This window comes from Macaca fascicularis, chromosome 7 (genome assembly GCF_037993035.2).
Source record: "Macaca fascicularis isolate 582-1 chromosome 7, T2T-MFA8v1.1".
In the NCBI taxonomy this organism is placed as follows: domain Eukaryota; kingdom Metazoa; phylum Chordata; class Mammalia; order Primates; family Cercopithecidae; genus Macaca; species Macaca fascicularis.
The window spans coordinates 170,084,067-170,098,563 of record NC_088381.1 but is presented as its reverse complement, the minus strand read 5'-3'; the positions used below and the strand labels follow the sequence as shown (position 1 = coordinate 170,098,563).

The following is a 14,497-nucleotide window of genomic DNA, read 5'->3' as shown; positions in this document are numbered from 1 at the left end:
TAAGACCAGCCTGGGCAACATGGCAGGACTTCGTTTCTACTTAAAAATAAAAAAATCAGCCGGGCATGGTGGCATGTATCTGTAAGCCCACCTACTCAAGAGGCTGAGGAGGAGATGTGAGGAGATTTGAGGAGGTTTGAGGAGATTGAGGCTGCAGTGAGCTAGGATCCTGCCACTGCACTCCAGCCTGGGTGACAGGTGAGATGCTGCCTCAAACAAAACAAAACACACAAGATCAATACATGTGCTCTTCTCCTAAAACCATTCATCCTAAGACATCATGGCCAGAGGGCGACTTCCTCTGAGAGCCCACTGCAGCTAGTCTGGGTGCTGCACTCCACTGCATCCGGATGGCCCCGGACAGGATACAAAGCAAGGTAGAGCTGGGCTTCACCCTTTATTCCAAGTTATTAAAAGGATACTTGGCCGGGCATGGTGGCTCACGCCTGTAATCCCAGCACTTTGGGAGGTCAAGGCGGGCAGATCACCTGAGGCCAGGAATTCGAGACCACCCTGGCCAACATGGAGAAACCCCGTCTCTACTAAAAATACAAAAACTAGTTGGGCATGGTGGTGGGCGCCTGTAATCCCAGCTACTTGGGAGGCTGAGGCAGGAGAATTGCTTGAACCTGGGAGGCAGAGGTTGCAGTAAGCCGAGATTGCACCACTGCGAGACTCCATCTCGGAAAACAACAACAACAAAAAACAGAAAAACCCAGATGCCAAGTATCTGCACTGAGTTTTTCATTATTTATTTAGCTTTTTGAGATGGAGTCTTGCTCTGTCACCCAGGCTGGAGTGCACTGGCACGATCTCAGCTCACTGCAACCTCCACCTCCCAGCTTCCAGCGATTCTCCTGCCTCAGCCTCCCGAGTAGCTGGGACTACAGGCACGTGCCACCACACTCAGGTAATTTTTTGTATATCTTTAGTAGAGATGGGGTTTTACCATATTGGCCAGGCTGGTCTCAAACTCCTGACTTCAGGTGATCTGCCCACCTCAGACTCCCAAAGTGCTGGGATCACAAGCGTGAGCCACCACGCCTGGCCTGCACTGAGTTTTAACAAGCACATCAGGCTGTTGTAATAGAGATGATCTGTGGGCCATACTAAGAAAACAGTGCCTTAAGGGTTGAGTCAGGTCATTCTCTCAGAATGCAAAATACTATAGAAGCCAAATTAAACTAGAGATCTAGTGTGATTTTTAAATTTTTATTTATTTATTTTTTTGAGACAGTCTTGCTCTCTGTTGCCCAGGCTGGAGTGCAGTGGCGCCATCTCAACTCACTGCAAGCTCCGCCTCTCAGGTTCATGCCATTCTCCTGCCTCAGCCTCCCGAGTAGCTGGGACTACAGGCACCCGCCACCACACCCGGCTAATTTTTTGTATTTTTAGTAGAGATGGGGTTTTACCGCATTAACCAGGATGGTCTTGATCTCCTGACCTTGTGATTCGCCCGCCTCGGCCTCCCAAACTGCTGGGATTACAGGCGTGAGCCATGGCGCCCAGCTGAAAATTTTTAAATATTCATAGAACTCACCTCAACTTGCTTCTCAAACTGCTTGATCTTCCGTTTCAAAGACTGCACATAGGTGATGAAGGTCACTGCATCGGAGGTGCTGGCTGTGTCTACTGAGTGCTGCTCCAACTCTTGGCGGGACTGTTCAGAGAGAGGGGAGCATTTTATCACAGAGCCGGGGTTTACCAGTAGACTGGTTACAGAGACAGAGTCTTATGTCCTCACCTTTGAGATCTGGGAATGGAATTCCGTCATGTTTGATCCTAGCATCTGCCCAAATTTGCTAAGAACCTCCTTATGCCAAGAGTCATATTTCAAGTTCACCTTAGATTGTACCTGAGGGTGAAACAGCACACAACACATCATCAGCTCTTTTCTGCTGGCATTTATCCTTCCAATGAGTATCAGTCTAACAGAAATATTGCTTTTACACTTCCCTTGATACCTTTCAACTAGACAGCAGTGCTCACCTTGCCATAATCTATAACTACTGGTCCAAACTCTTTCTTGGTTTCCGCATTGTCAAAGGTTCCTCTGGCCTTCCTTATTTGGACCAGGAGAGCCTGCCATTTGTTGAGATCTTCTCCAAGTCTGTTATAGATGTTTTCAGCCTGCATATCCCATAAACACTGATACTGAAGCCAAACCTGCAAATGAAGAACACAGTTAAATAACAGTTTGAGTTTTCATTTTGTAGAATACTAGCACCTCTGACGTTCACATTTTCCATTAAGAAGGTTCATGTCTTTCACCACTGTTAGAGAAATTCTCATTTGAGATTCTCAGAATTTTCATATCAAAAAAGAATAAAACTTACTATTCTCGAATGTCATGGTTAAAACTCCAAAAGATGTATCCTAGCATTTACTCTCTGCTTTGAAAGAGCAAATATAATCCAGCGAACCACACATACAGTCAAGACCTTTTAGCTCCATGTTCTTGTTTTTTTGTTTTTTTTTTTTTTTTGAGACGGAGTCTCGCTGTGTCTCCCAGGCTGGAGTGCAGTGGCGTGATCTCGGCTCACTGCAAGCTCCGCCTCCCGGGTTCACGCCATTCTCCCGCCTCAGCCTCCCAAGTAGCTGAGACTACAGGCGCCCGCCACCACGCCCGGCTAGTTTTTTGTATTTTTAGTAGAGACGGGGTTTCACCATGTTAGCCAGGATAGTCTCGATCTCCTGACCTTGTGATCCACCCGCCTTGGCCTCCCAAAGTGCTGGGATTACAGGCTTGAGCCACCACGCCCGGCCTCCATGTTCTTTATATCTTGTACTCTTAAGCGTCTAGAATAGATCATATGCATATTTGAATGAAATTAGGAGTTTCTTACCTTGACATATTGCTCAACTTCAGTTACAATGCCCATGACAGCAGAATACGACTCTTCCAGGGCAACAGGGCCATCAGGCATCCGTGTTAAAGCATTCCGATAGAATTTCTCTTCCTCAGTCAATTCGTAATGTACACCCACCTGGCCAACCAAAGCCGAAATGAATGCAAGTAGTGTATATGAAAGCGGTAATCTAAGTGTCACCTTTTACTTAAATAAAATGAACCGAAAAAAAGCTCATGGCCAAAATGGCATTTAAGGGGTAACATCCACTTACCCTGGCCACAAGTAACCAGAAAGCCTACTTATATTTAATTCATCAAACCAATACAAGACACATTAATGACAACAGAGAAATGTGGCAATGCAAAAACAGCTGAAGAGTGCATGAAGCCATTTGCTCATTTTAACTGAGTGCTTGTTATGTGCCAGACACTATTCTAGGTACAAAAAGCAGATAAAAAAACCCCTGCTTACTTACACTCTATGGGAGGAGAGATGCGATTAGGGAATCAGCAAAACAGCCAGAATGTCAGGTGGTGAGAGGGAACTACGGAGCAGAGTGAGGACGAGAGGGAGTGTGGGCGCAGCACGGGGAAGGCTGCATTTTCCTTTTTTTTTTTTTTTTTTTTTTTTTGAGACGGCGTCTCGCTCTGCCGCCCAGGCTGGGGTGCAGTGGCCGGATCTCCGCTCACTGCAAGCTCCGCCTCCTGGGTTCACGCCATTCTCCTGCCTCAGCCTCCTGAGTAGCTGGGACTACAGGTACCCGCCATCTTGCCTGGCTAGTTTTTCGTAGTTTTAGTAGAGACGGGGTTTCACCGAGTTAGCCAGGATGGTCTCCATCTCCTGACCTTGTGATCTGCCCGCCTCGGCCTCCCAAAGTGCTGGGATTACAGGCTTGAGCCACCGCGCCCGGCCTGAAGGCTGCATTTTCAATAGTGAGGTCAGGAAAGGCCTCGCTGAGAAGGGGAAAGTTGCGAGAAACCAGGAAGAGGGGAGGGGTAAGTTGTGAATATTTGCCGCCAAGGATTCTGAGTTGAGATCAACAAATGTGAAGGCGTAGGGGCAAGAGTCTACCAGCATGTTTGAGGACCAGCAAGACTGCAGTGTGACGGGGCAGAGCCAGTGAAGGAAGCAGCAGCAGCAGCTGAAGTCAGAGAAACAATAAGCAGCACATTACACGGGGCCCAGCAAGCTGCTGGGGCTTTGGTTTTCATGAGTGAGATAGGAAGTCATTCAAGGGCTCCGAAAAGAGTGTCAGGATTGACTCAGAATCTAAGACTTGCTTTGGCTGCTGTGTTGAAAACAGATTTTAGGGAGGCAAAGGCAGAGAGAACAGATAGGAGGGAACATGAATAATTCAAGTGAGAGGTGATGGTATCTTGTACGGAGTGGGTCCAGTGAACAGCTCGGCATTCATTTTCAAGAGACACACAATGGGAGGCAAGGACAACACCACGATTTTTGGCCTGAATGAGCTGAAGGATGGGAAGTGAAAGACTGAGGGAAGATCAAACTCGGGGAGGCAGGGCTCAAGAGGTGCTCAGTGTGACGCCACTCCCAGACAGCCAAGTGGAGATGCCATGCTGGCAGCTGGCCAGACAAGCCTGGATCAGGAGAAGAGGTCAGCTGGAGATATGAACACAGAGCTGTCAGCTTGCAGGTGGCATTTAAAGTCAGTAAGACTAGATGAGACCACAAAGACAGTGCACAGGAGTGGAGAGGGAATGGAACATTTAGAGGGAGTTTAAGGGGAAGGCAAAAGAGGAACCAATAAAGGAGACTAGCCACTGAAGTGGGAGGAGAACCAGGAGGCACGGTGTTCTGAAGAGTCCAGTGCATCACGCAGGAGGCAGCTTCCATCAAATCCTGCAGTTAAGAGGTGAGGCAAAGACAGAGAAGCCCACTAGTCAGCAGGGTGGGACCGCGGGCGATCACACAGAACAGTGCTGGAGGAGGCTGGATGAGCGCCTGAGAAGGGAGCTTCCTTATGAAGATTGCAGGGGACGTGGGGTCCCGTTTAGGTACTGAAAGAAGACCCAGAAGAGAGGGAAGAACAGCTGAACAAGAGTGAGGGGATGGGCTCTAGGGAACAAGGAGACTGCTGGCTTTAGTTTGTTAAATTTGGAGATAAGCAAGAGAATGATGCAAACAGAAACGAGGCTGGTCAAAAACAGAAGCATGATGAGAAAGACGCTAAGGATTGTATGTGGACTCCTTGAAGGGCAGAAGCCAATATCCAGAGCTTGGTTCTGATTAGCTGGACAGCGCCCAGCATTAGGTGAAACACTACCACGATTTTAGTCATAGGCAATTAACTACCTAAAAAAAAAAATCCTAAAAGATCTGAGTTTATGTTCAAAGTTAAGAAAAGGGATAATGTCTTAACAAGATCACTAAATTCTGGAAGAGTCTCCAATAGCAGAAGTTGTGCCATCTTTTTATTGAAAGCCACTGGTTCTGTTTAGAAGTGACACTGGGGACTAAATTGTCTTTTGAGCTTTCTTTTTGCTCTAAAAATTTACCACGAGTATATTATATCTGAGATTTGCTTTAAGATAATCTGGTGGGGGTGGAGAGGTAGGGAAGAAAATACAAATAACATTGGCCATATATTGATAAAGCTGTGTGGTGGGGGACTCTTGATTCCCTCAACTTTTGTGTATGTTTTAAAATTCCCCTAATAAAAAGTGGGGGGTGGGGAGGAGAGGGAGAAGCAGGAATTGAGATTCCCAAAGAAGCTCATGGACAGAAGTTCAAAGAGACTACTGAGACCAAGCTACAAATGCCAAGTAACTAGTTGGAAAAAAAGGTCAGGGCACAAAAAGCCTCCCTAACTTTCCCCTGGGATGTCTGGAGTTTGTAAACAACATCAAGAGCTTATGTAAAGAAGCACCATGAAGAAGTGGTATCACGAGCCCATGAGAAGCCTGGTCAGAGGCGTGTGCTTCAAGTCGCCGAAGGCTTACCTGGTACCTCTGACTCTGGATCCTGGGGAGAGACAGGACAACCATCTTCCAGGCAAACATTTCCTGATACAGCTTGTATCTGCACTCTTCAATTGGCGGATTCAAGTAGATTACCTGATTGGTTATTCTTAGCTCATGAACGACATTCTGTGAGAGAAAGGTTTCATTTTTTACTCAGCAATCTATTTCAATACAATTTTTTTTGTTTTAAGACAGAGTTGCACTCTTATTGCCCAGGCTGCAGTCCAATGGAGCAACCTTGGCTCACTGCAACCTCCGTCTCCGGGGTTCAAGTGATTCTCCTAAGCCTCCCAAGTAGCTGGGATTATGGGCATGTGCCACCACGCCCAGCTAATTATACATTTTTAGTAGAGATGGGTTTCAGCATGTTGGTCAGGCTGGTCTCAAACTCCTGATCTCAGGTGATCCACCTGCCTTAGCCTCCCAAAGTGTTGGGATTACAGGCGTGAGCCACCATGCCAAGTCCTTTGGTTTTTGTTTTCTTGAGATAGGGTCTCACTCTCTCACACAGGCTGGAGTGTTGTGGCGACATGGCTCACTTGACATTCTGGGCTCAAGCAATCCTCCTGCCTCAGCCCCTCAGGTAGCTGGGACCACAGGCATGCACCATTACACCCAGCTGATTTTTGTTTTGTTTTTGTTTTTTTTGAGACGGAGTCTCACTCTGTCGCCAGGCTGGAGTGCAGTGGTACCATCTCGGCTCACTGCAAGCTCCGCCTCCGGGTTCAAGCCATTCTCCTGCCTCAGCCTCCCAAGAAGCTGGGACTACAGGCATGCACCACCATGCCCAGCTAATTTGTGTGTGTGGGGGGTTTTTTTTTTTTCACTCTTGAAATACAGAATTTTATTTAGAAACTGTTTAAAATAGAAAAAAACCCTGTCAAGAAAGACCAGGTGGAAAAATGGGTTCCCAATAAAACGGAATTTTAGGGCAACAGAAGTCTAAGAGGCCACACAAAAGGAACAGCACCACTGCCGTCTGAACCATGGCTGGTCACTCACATTTTCTGGCACCGTTAATCACTGAGTCTGGTTTCCTCTGAACTCCACACAGCACGCACTACACAACAATTTTATCATACAACACTTGCTTTCTACACACATTTCAGGACAAGCTACCACCAGAAACAAATCAATACAAATACATCAGAGGCTGAACAATCTCAGTAGCAGGTGAGACACATTTTGCAGAATCCTGCCAAAAAAGGAACTGAATAGGCTGTGGGCAAAGCAAATGAGGGAGAGTTAAGGAATGAAATATTTTAAATATTAATAATTAATTAAGACACGGTACTGTATTTTCTGCAAAAGAAAATTAACATTTAGTAACACACTAATGAATTTTATCTCCAAAGAGATTAGTGCACGGCAAAGTATTTGGATTACAGTGGAGAGCTGTGGACAGCAGACACTGAAAACACGCCAGTCTGGCAGATCCCAAGGTAACGATGGCCTTCACTGACCACTCCCTTTGCCAGAGGTCCAGAAAGACCTTGCAGCATGATCACCTGCCTGCTGGACTTCCAACTCTAAGCATCAAACTTCAAGGAGCCAAAGAGGAGTCCCCAGAGGGCAAGGGGAGCAGAGAAGAGAAACGTGGTAAATGTAAACCTAAAAGACAGTAAAATGGGATACAATCCCCATTCAAATCCCAGAGATGTGGGCAAGTCCCCAAAACTAGTTGTTAGATTAAAAAACTGAGCACACCTCACTTCCCCAAAAACATAATACATAGAAATTTCGGGGATAACTGGAAAAATAGAGAAACGCTCAGTGAAAACTGAGCTCTTCAACTCGAACATCTCAGGGCTGAAACACATCCTCTATTATCCAGGCAACGATGCCTCTTGCTTTTTAGCAGGAATGCAATTGGTCAATGACACCAAATAACTTTACAGGGCAACTTTTAAAATGTTCCTTTTAGACCAAAGCCTAGGCCTAGCCTTGCAAGACCTGTGACAGCAGCTTCCAAAGGTTCCAAGGTCTGGCCCTTCCTTCTCAGACACGATGTCAAACGCAAAATCTCCTGTCATGTTACATTTTATATTTTGAAATATGGAAGCATATTTTGAATACTCTTAAGGCATTTATTTATTACAGCATTCTCTGATTTCACATTAGCTTAAAATTGAGTCTTTCCATTTCTCCACTGAGGTGGCCACCTCAGCACATTACACAACACCTTCTCCCACACTCAGTGTGACCTGCATCCACACGGTCAGCCCCACGGCCAGCCTCTTTGTCTCCCAGGTGAACCAACTACATGTTAATACTGCTCTGCTACAAGGTAAAAGCTCCTACCTCAAACTTACTGGAAAAGGAGTGAAACGTCTGCAAAGTGCTCTTTAAGAAGAGGCACATTTTGCTTATGAAAAGAAACCAGTGAGTCCTCTAAGGATAACGAAAGTGCTCTAAGGATAACAGGTACTCAATGAACCTTCATCTGATGGGACATAAGTATATGACGATGTCTCAATATAACGACCTTGAGACCTGAGAAACTAGCACCACTGAAGCAGTGATACAAGTCAGGTTATCAGTTGTCGGGCAATGACTCAGGTTGACCAAGGTCAGGTAAGTCTGTGCCACCTGCCAGTGCTTTAAGCTAAACAAGAATTCCAACTTAGTCTCCACTAGACAGTCATGTGTCGCTGAACAACAGGGACACGTTCTGAGAATCACGGGTAGGCGATTCTGTCACTGTGCAAACTCCACAGCATGTACCTACACAAGTCGAGCTGACAGAGCTGACTGCCCACCTAGGCTACGTGGCATGGCCGATCGCTCCTGGGCTGCAATCTGCACAGCATGGTACTGTACTGAATACTGCAGGCAACTGGAACACAATGGTAAGTATCTGTGTATCTAAACATATTTCAACACAGAAAACGGACAGTAACGGGAGGCTGAGGCAGGAGAGTGGTGTAAACCCGGGAGGCGGAGCCTGCAGTGAGCTGAGATCCGGCCACTGCACTCCAGCCTGGGCAACAGAGCGAGACTCCGTCTCAAAAAAAAAAAAGAAAAGAAAAAGAAAAGGGACAGTAAAAATATGGTATTGTAATCTTCAGGACCACCATTGTATATGTGGTCTGTCGTTGACTGAAATGTCATTATGCAGTGCATGACTGTAATTGCATCAATTCAGAAACACTCATTTGCTTCTCTGGGACTTGGTATTCTAAAAAGTATGCTCTGGGGATGAATATCCAATAATAGTAATAGTCAAAGGTAAAAATAGAAATATTCAAAAATGAAAACATTTTTTAAGTGTAAGGGAAAAAAATAAAAAGGTAAAGTGTAGGTAGGGAAACAAAGCCAACTGTTTCTCCCAGATCAAAGATTTTACTGTTTTGTGAGGCCTTTTTATTGGTGAATATAACACAAATACTACAAACACTTACTGTAAGGTGGATTCCTTCGTAACCACCACCAACAGCAGCAGATAGGGCCTGCTTACACAGTGCTAGTTGACAGAAGCATTCAGTTGTGTAGAAAGCTTGCTAAGCTCCACACCAATGGGGAAGAGATGGCTCAGGAGGCACAGACTACTACTCTGTGCGGCGGCCACTGTGTGCCACCTTCTTCCCAGGGATGTGGACTGAGACCTTTGTTAAAACAGTAGAGTACGTTTCAACGTCACGGTCTGAACACTTTCTTCTGGTGGATTACCTGCAGTTCTTGAAATAATTTACTGCATGAATGTTGGGTAAGACATTTTTTTCCACAGTGTAGTTTTCTTTTCTAAAATTTAATTTTTCATTTTTTAGGACTTAAAATAATTATTTTAGACTTACAGGAGAGTTGCAAGGGAAGTACAAGGAGTTTCCACATATCCTCCACCAGCTTTCTCTAATGTTAACATCTCACATGAGAGTGAGGGATTTTGGAAAAGGAGCGCAGAGGTGACCTGCCCTTCCCTTCCCATCACATCACATCGGAGGGCACATGACACCTGCACATCGCCCGGGTGAGGCTGACCTTCATCACCTGGTTAAGGTGGCATCTGCCAGGTGTCCACACTAAGTGACCTTTTCATAGGTGCTTTTTAACGGGAGAGTTTTGTTATTGTACTTACTAGCAAATAGAATGCCACAGAAGTACTCACTTTGATCTTTGGCTCTCCACCAGGCTTGTGACTAACTTGTGGAGCATCCGTGTCCATGTCAACTTCTGCTTTATCTTCAGCTTGTCCAAGAAGAACCTGGGTCCAAGCTCTTAGGCCAGCTTGCAGACGGACGCCCAATATTCTTTCAATCTACAGACAATGTTATATCAGAGAATAGTGTTTCTTCTAAAAGTTAGCTCACAAAGCAAGTTAATTAGAAAGTGGTAGGTGTTTCAGATCAAAGATACACAGTTCCTAACTATAAGCCTTCATCTCTCTCTTCTCAGAATCTCACTTTCTCCCAGCCGCAGATCACTTGTTAGGCTGTGTTCTCCATCTTTGGATACCGAATCACCAATCCTTCACAACCTGTAACCTCTGCTATAAAATATCCTCCTCCCCAGCACTCTCCTCTGGCGTGCTCTCTGAAGTCCACCAATGAGAAAAGGAATGGATTGGTAAGCGTGAAGAAAAGCAAGGAAGGGCAAATAGGAAGCTATCAAATATCCAGCAAATAAAGGGAGCACTTTCTCCTCCCTCTTGTCTCCCTGCTTCCAACTTAAACTTGATGTGAGTACTGACATGCAGTATCATAATTCAGTTCCTTTTTTGTGTGTGTGACAGGGTCTCACTCTGCCACACAGGCTGGAGTGCAGTGGTGCAATCTCAGCTCACTGCAACCTCTGCCTCCTGGGCTCAAGTGACCTCCCGCCTCAGCTTCCTGAGTAGCTGGGACTACAGGTGCTCGTCACCACACCTGGCTAGTTTTTGTATTTATAGTAGAGATAGGGTCTTGCTATGTTGCCCATGCTGGTCTTGAACTCCTGGGCTCAAGCGATCTGCCTGCCTTGGCCTCTCAAAATGCTAGGATTACAGGCATGATGAGCCACTGTGCCTGGCCACAATTCAGTTCTATCATTAGTTAAATGAGAGAGATTTTGGAGGGGAAGTGAACTATCACAGATAATTTCCAGGGAAAAATACTTTTTAGTGACAAACTAACAAACTTACTGGAGGGTAAGCAGAAGAAAAAGGAGGAACACGCAAGCAAATTCTAACCCTTACCTCCATGTCAAGCTTGTTGACCCAGATGGGCAAATTGGAATAGGAGTGCAGATTTAAGTCATCCACTGCTTTCTGGACTCTGTTCAAGATCTCTGAGAATGTCTTATGGTCATACATACAAGTTTCCAAGGAACGGACCTCTAGGTCTATTTTTTCTTCAATGATCAGCAGATCATCCACCTGAAGGAAGAAATATTTAATATTTAAAACACCCACTCACACTCTGTTCCTTTATTCTCACACAACGTTCTCCTCGGGTATTATACATTGACAAATGCTCCAGGCAGTTCTTCCATAAGTAGCTAATCCTAGCTGCTGGGGTGAGAACACTAATCCCCACTCGCATGTCCTTGCAGAGGGAAGGAAAATGCATGGAGCCTCCCCAGCTTCTCTTCCCTTACTCCCACTCACGGGAGGGGTGGCCTCTGACGGGTAAATGTGGGAGAAGGAAACAAACGTGCTCTGTTCAGCTCCTCCTGTGACTGGTGAGCCAGCCTCGCTGTCGTATGCGTCTGCTCTGCTGGCAGCCGCGGGCTCTGGGTAGGTCATTAGCAGGCTCCATGGCTGCAGACCTAGAGCCTGCTCTGCATTCAGCTGCATCAGCAATAACACTGCATTCTGCTCTCTGTCAGACTCCTGTGTCCTTTAGCTCTCCACTTGTTTCTAAACTCAGGTTGTTACTTAATGGCCTCCCTGAAGCCCCAGCACCACCTAACAGCCTGGTGAGTACAAAGGGTCTTCCTCCCTTGCAGCTCACACGGCCGTATGCTGCATCAACCATGCATGCCTTCTTCGGGAGACCTGGTGTTTTAGCTGAGCTCGCTATTACCGTGCTTCATTCGTTACCAGGACACCTGAGGATTACACGAGAGCATACCTTTTCTTGGAAGTTGAAGACAGTCTCTGCTAAGCGCTGTACATACGGGTCAAGTTTGTAGGATTCCCACACCAACGCAATGCCTTCTGCGATCAGGGCCTGCACTTCCTTTTTCAAGCCAGCCACCAAAAGCGAAATGGTGTTCCGCTCCTCCACCTTCTCGCAGGTCCGTTCATAGGTACGAACGCTCTCGATCAGTGAGATGGCAAATGGGTAAAGCTGGTTTGCTTGATGGGCTTTGTTCACAATCGCCAGTGGGACTCGGAAACCAAGCCACTTGAGGTTCCGGACTTCTTTGGATAGTGTGATAATCTCAGGAAGAAAGTTAACCTTCAGCTTAAGCACATTTCCAGTTCGGCCCCGAACCCGAGTACTTTCAATAGTGAAAATGCGCCCCGAGACACCGAGGTTGCGCTGCTGCACCTTCCTTGCCCAGTCATCAAAGATCTCCTGTGTGTTAAGCTTCATACGGAAGCTGTCTCCATCCTGCTTCAGCTTCTGCCCCTCCACGTGATTTTCCCAGCCCTTGCCGAGGACATCTTCCACCCGCTTCATGTAGGCTGTCAGCTGCCTGTCGATCTGTTTAGCCCAGATGATAGACCCCGACACAGGGGGCAAGTCACGAACATGACTCATCTTACAAGCCTGACTCTGTGGGTACTGGACCTTGAACTTGTCGTGAAGAGACTCGATGTCATCTTTCACACGCTGGATCAGCTGGGTCTGGTATTCGCGAATGGCCCCACGGATGTGAGGTCTGACAAACAGTGCATTAAACCTCGAGAAAATCCTGAACATCTCGTTGGCATTCTTGGCTGTGCCAAGCTGATCTCGAAGGCGAGCAGTGATCCGGGTCTCCACTCTGTCGATCCTCTCATCGTACCTCTTCATCGCAGCCTCCCAGGCTTCCGTGCCCTCTTTGGAAACATCCAGCCCGTCCACTTCCTTGACGTTCTCATAAGCAAGGTTTACTTCCTCAATGGCATTCGCATCTGCAGCATCAAAGAGAACCTCAGCCACTTTCATATCTTGGGGTTCGGGGACCTCTCCTTGATTCTGTTGTGCAACTGCTGTGACCTAAAGGAGAAAGATATGTAATCAAGAAATGCTGACCAATGAAGGCTTTAAAATTTATTTTAAACTGGGCACAATGGCTCACGCCTATAATCCCAGCACTTTGGGAGGGTGAGGCGGGTGGATCACCTGAGGTCAGGAGTTCGAGACCAGCCTGGCCAACATGGTGAAAGCCTATCTCTACTTAAAATATAAACAATTAGCCGGGCATGGTGACAGGCGCCTGTAATCCCAGCTACTTGGGAGGCTGAGGCAGGAGAATCGCTTGAACCCAGGATGTTGCGGAGGTTGCGGTGAGCCGAGATTGCGCCACCGCACTCCAGCCTGGGCAACAAGAGTGAAACTTCATCTCAAAAAACAAACAAACAAAGAAAAACCCACAAATTTTTAGAATGCAAATCGTACCTGCGGCCTCAGGACCCTGACGATAACAGCTCTCAGCTGTTCATGCTGGCGTCTGAATTTCCTCATCTGGTCAAGGCGCGCCTGCAGCTTCCTGTGGGCAGGGTTGATACGCCACACCATCTTCAGATTTTCTTCCCTTTTTCTTTTGACGATGTCTCTCAACAATACCTGCAGTTTCTCATACTCATCGTCCCAAGTCTGAAACACTTCGAAGCATGCCACCATAACCTAGGGTACCATTTCAAAATGAGGCTTATTACTAAGACATATTTTCATCTAACTGTCTTGAGGTTAGTTTTCTAATATATTCAAACTTACTTTTTCAAATTCTTCATAAGCAACATGCATCAATTTCCTAGTGCCCAATACTTTGAGTAATTGAGAACTCAAGTCTCTTGAAATTGCCTCCACTAAACGCAGTGCCCTCTGAATAGGATATTTTGTGTTTCGGATCTTTCTCAAATGGGTGAAAATGGCAACAAGTGCCTGTCTTATTTTGTCCAGCTCTGTGGCAGACAGCAAATCATTCAGAGGGAAATCTTTCATCAGAGGATTATAGTCATTCACGGTTTCCAAAGCCTGTTTTAGACCTATATTAACAGAGAAAGAGTTAATGGTTTTCACATAAAGTAACAAAACTAAGTAAACTAAAATGTGCAATTACAATGGAACATTTTGATGTTGCAAAAGATCTAGCGAGACAAAAACCACTCACATTTGAAAAAACGTTATTAACAGGATAACTCTAGCGTTGTTCCATTTTTGCTTATTTAAGAGTACGAGCCAACTCACATATACTCTAAAGGCTGAAGGTGGCAGCCTCAGAGAATTTACCTTGCTTTGCTTTCTACATCAGCGCCCCCAATATTTCTGGCAACAGGGACCAGTTTCATGGAAGACGATTTTTCCACAGACGGTTGGGGGGGCAGCGGGGTGGGTAGTTTCCAGGTGATTTGAGCGCATTGCATTTATTGAGCACTTTATTTCTATTATTTTATTTTGTTTTGTTTTTTTGAGACGGAGTTTTGCTCTGTTGCCCAAGCTGGAGTGCAGCGGTGTGATCTCGGCTCACTGCAACCTCCACCTCCCAGGTTCAAGCGATTCTCCTGCCTCAGCCTCCCAAGGAGCTGGGACT

General features: G+C 46.2%; 1 non-coding gene across 1 annotated transcript in view; it reads right to left on the bottom strand.

Annotated features, from left to right (window-relative positions):
• Positions 1–14,497, bottom strand: part of LOC101925930 (cytoplasmic dynein 1 heavy chain 1) — a 93,997-nt gene that overhangs the window by 60,459 nt on the left and 19,041 nt on the right. The window contains exons 6-15 of the transcript XR_006699912.2: positions 13,681–13,952; positions 13,363–13,590; positions 11,884–12,960; positions 11,007–11,186; positions 9,942–10,091; positions 5,816–5,962; positions 2,847–2,987; positions 1,990–2,166; positions 1,745–1,855; positions 1,541–1,660 (exon numbers count right to left, since the gene is read on the bottom strand). This is a non-coding gene — a transcript (cytoplasmic dynein 1 heavy chain 1). The remainder of the gene's footprint in view (positions 1–1,540; positions 1,661–1,744; positions 1,856–1,989; positions 2,167–2,846; positions 2,988–5,815; positions 5,963–9,941; positions 10,092–11,006; positions 11,187–11,883; positions 12,961–13,362; positions 13,591–13,680; positions 13,953–14,497) is intronic.